Raw genomic sequence first — 4250 nt, 5'->3', positions numbered from 1 at the left:
GCATAAACACATTTCATTACACCAAATACACCAAATAATGTTCTTTTTAGCAACATCATATGACCCCTTTAAAGTTACTTGTTTCATTGCTGACTGAATCAGTATTTTGAACAAATCTTATTAGTCTATGATTTTTGACTCATCTATTTTTGACTCATACATCCTTACACCAGTTGGTCGGTCACTATCGCCAAGACGGTCACCATCGCCATCAACTGGTGTAACGATGTAACCTGCAGAAAGAGTCTGCAAAAATCCCCACCACTTTTTACCATGTCGACAAATTTTGCTAGGGCACATTTTCTTCATATTTTTTGTAATAATACCATGTAATAATACCATTTAGGCAGCCATTGTTAAATATATACATAAAATCTAACATCCAAAATCATTTTGTCCAAAAAACTACACATTTTCTGTATATGCTAATGCATTACCTTGGAATCAAACCTGTTACCTTACACAGATGAATAATGAACAGCTGATAATGTTAGAATCTCATAAAATGAGACTTGACATCATCATCAGCTTATTAAGATCCTTGGTAGCCCACAGAATTATGTGTTATGTTGAACCTGTCCCTTCTGGCGGCAATGACCTCACTGATTCAAGCTTAATGAGTCAACAAAAGTGACAGTATTTTTTTTAAGCTTGCCATTGCCCACCGGTATATGATGTTTGTTAGCTCTATATAAATATCATGCAAGTGCTATCCCTTTTTAACCTGAACCTGTCATGTGTCCATGTAGGGGGGGAAATCTGAGCAAATAAAGCCATGTGGCTCCAAATTAAAACTGAACCACCACTCATTGTAACCCAAGATACGTCCCATGGTTAACAACAGAGCCCAAGCCTCACCTTAGGCTCGATGAAATAAATAACTCATATCATGGAACAGCAAATATGATGACAGTTTCTTAAACGCCAGGCTTTCTAGGTGCTCAATTAGCCTTTGGAGACCTTGATAGCTAAACTAATTAGTAATCTGCACAGCAAAACCCATAATGGATCAGTGTCTACTGACGTACAGTTACACACCAACAAGCCATTACAATCCTGATTCATTTGAATAACTCAAATAATGCTTATTTTGAGAGTTTCTCATCTTCATCCAACAGCATTCGTGCCTGATGACCTGGCCACAAGTTGATCTTCCTCGAACAACAGGGGCCTGAAAGCCAGGCATGAAATCTGTCTGTTAAAATGGTGCATATCTGTGAAAAGCACTTCACACGTTCTCTCCGTTTCATCACCAAACACATGGTGCTTTTCAAGCATGCTGCCACGGCACAGAAGACAACCGAGAGACGGCAGACGAGAAGAATTAATAACGATCCGGCCAAATCTTCTGGCCCGGTAAGAGAAAACAAAACTGAAGCTCTCCGTTATCTCTCTGTCCGTGCATGCTTTCAAACAAACAGCAAGGAGATAACTGAGATGTTTTGATAAACAGGATCTCAGTGCTTTAGACGTCCTTCATCCCATTAGCATGCTCCAAGCGGTGTGCATTTCATGTGAAACCGTGAAATTTGCAGGGGCCAGCATTGAGCATTCTGTAGATAACATTACACCCCTTTGATCCAGCTTTGTCCCTCATCATCTACAGCTCATTCAATGGGCTTATTTACAGATGCGATCAGGCACCCTGTGGAAAGATCCGCCAGTCAGCTTTCCAGATCAATACAGCATTCCCTCCTAATGGAAAGGCTTCATCACCTCCTTTCCAGCACTGTAAAATACTCACACCTGAAATACCAATTAATGCATTTGTAAACAACAATAGTCTTGACATATGGATAACATCACTTCATGATGTTTTAAACGGCAGTTGAACATGAAGGCAAGACTTTTCATTAGTGTGAGGAGCTTTAATCTTCCACCCCAGGTCTACAACAACATCCAGTGCTGCTTAACAGTGCTTATTTTAAATAGTACACAATGGCAACGTAATAGTTGTAGATATCTCGAAACCCTATATTCAGTCTGACAACGCTGGAAGTGGACCAAACTGAGCTCATGGGGATGTGCTGGTAGTCCTCGTGGCATTTCAAATCACCTGTTCAGCAGAAACTCTGGATTAAAGTATCTCAAATAGCCATTTATATCAACTTAATACAGTTCTCAAGGTGAAAAACCTTTGCAAATGATGTGCAGAGTTACCCGCCATGTCATTATAGAGCTTTGTTAAGGTGTTTAAGAGAGAGACAAAAATCACATCCTTATTTATTCCCAAATTCACTACACCTTCCACTCACCCACCTTCCATTTCAAATTTGGGTCAGTCTCTTTAAATGAGCTGCGATGCCAAAATCTATTGTTAAACTGAGCACAGATGCCTGAGCTCTTTTTCTCTCTCTTTATTCAGCACATTGAGGCAGGTTTGTTGGAATTGAATTTTGTGCTACTTTCCTCCATCTTAACCAAAATAACAGACATCTTTAATAGAACTGAGCTAACCTGAAATAGTGCATTACCCCGCAAACAAACACTAAGTGCGATGGAATGACATTGTACACTCACCAAATGATGTCCAGGGAACAAACGCTCTCCTCTCTCCGCTTTAAATCCGTAACTCAGCTGGATAAGAATCCTACGTTCATGCTCTGCTGAGGTTATTTAAGGAAACGAACTGTTCTCTGAATTTTGACAGTGAGGGACAAGCATCGGCTGCTGAAGGAGCGAATCGCTGCGGCTCGCGCGGAGGCAAAGCGCGCGGTGATGCTGCCTTTTCTCTATCACAAGCCTTCATCCACACACACACACACACACACACACACACACACCCAGCTTTAACGCTGAATTCATTCATAGAGCACCATCTTCTGGCAGTAGGCTACATGAACATATTTTACACGCCTGTCCTTTATTCGGCATAAATTATTTTAACTAATACCCTTCTTTTGTAACACATTTAATGAAGCGTATGAATTTGATTTATTGCTAATTTAGACTAAAGAATTGTGTTTTATGATTGTAGTACATTGTTTAAATTATTAGCAACATTTTCAGTGCTTATTAATTTTGATACCGCTGAGTAGCCCTGAGAGTTGTTTTGGTTAATATTTCTTTTACTTTACTTTATGTGTTATATTTATTTTGTGCGTCAATTTTGTACGTTCGTTTTGCAATGTAGCCTAATATAGCCTAAAATATAGGCTAACTAAATCTAAAAACACACTTCAAATCCACAAAGGATTATCTAGATCCGATACATGCTAGATAATGAAATCACAATCTATTTTGAACATCTTTCTGACAAATTTGATCCTGATTATAAATTGACAACAATTGTGTTATAGCCTAGTATAATTTCAGAGGAGTTTCTCGGACCCCTGGACAGTATATTGGCTCGGGCCCCCTCTATATAAATCGCGTTCCTGGCGTCCCTGCATATTTTGGTCGTGCATATATGCACGTGCTTGCTGTCACAAGGGATACAGTAAAAGCGCATGCGCATGCGCATGCGCATCGAGGTCCTTTGAGTTCAGGTGACATCATTCTTTTGGAGCAGAGTGGCGTCTTTTGTGCTTCACACCCATTACTACACGGTTAGAAGTCTTTGTTCTGTTAGAAAACACTGTAGTGATAATTTAATATCATGTTCTCATTATGAATGTGAACGTGCCCCATTAGCCTCACTGCCTTATACATAAATTGACAAATGTAAACCTTCACTGAAAAATGTTAACTGGAGTGAAAAGTGTGACAACTAGCCCCGGTGTTCTCTCTCTGTGTACCCAGTATTCTGATGACTATTCACATTGATCAATACAGCAAGTCCAAGTGATCGCCCTGTCTTGTAGGTAGCCTATTGAAAACATAGAACTTCTATCTGTATATTTCTTTGTCATGCAGGTTAGCACTTCTTTATAGGTTAGATATAGTATTAAGTAGGTTATTTGTGAAGCTTCACACTGTCAGACAAAAGCGCCATCTTTTGGTTGTTGTGGAAGCATGAAGCTGCCACAGGGTGTCATTTGTTGACCGTCAGCAGTTTACAGCAGTTCAGGCAGGGGCGTAGATCACGCGGGGGACGTGACCCCCACCCCCCTTTGTGTTTTTCAAGTCATCTCCAGGTAATAAATAAAGTATATGAACAATGCAGTGCTAATTGATAGCATTCATTACAGTATAGAAACTATTCTGCCTTATTACGTGATAAAAAAGTATGTATGTATATATGTAAAAAGTATGTATGTATATATATATATATATATATATATATATATATATATATATATATATGTGTG

General features: G+C 39.3%; 1 protein-coding gene across 1 annotated transcript in view; it reads right to left on the bottom strand.

Moving 5' to 3' along the window:
- The window catches only part of LOC107674935 (catenin delta-2-like), a gene marked incomplete at its 3' end in the record, with an annotated part of 105994 nt that extends 103284 nt beyond the window's left edge, over window positions 1-2710 (bottom strand). The window contains exon 1 of the mRNA XM_016469098.1: window positions 2521-2710. The remainder of the gene's footprint in view (window positions 1-2520) is intronic.
- Window positions 2711-4250: the final 1540 nt, after the last annotated feature.

This window comes from Sinocyclocheilus anshuiensis, unplaced genomic scaffold (assembly GCF_001515605.1).
Source record: "Sinocyclocheilus anshuiensis isolate Anshui unplaced genomic scaffold, SAMN03320099.WGS_v1.1 scaffold1427, whole genome shotgun sequence".
Classification (NCBI taxonomy): Eukaryota; Metazoa; Chordata; class Actinopteri; order Cypriniformes; family Cyprinidae; genus Sinocyclocheilus; species Sinocyclocheilus anshuiensis.
The sequence above is the reverse complement of the archived record's forward strand: the minus strand, read 5'-3'. Positions and strand labels throughout refer to the sequence as shown.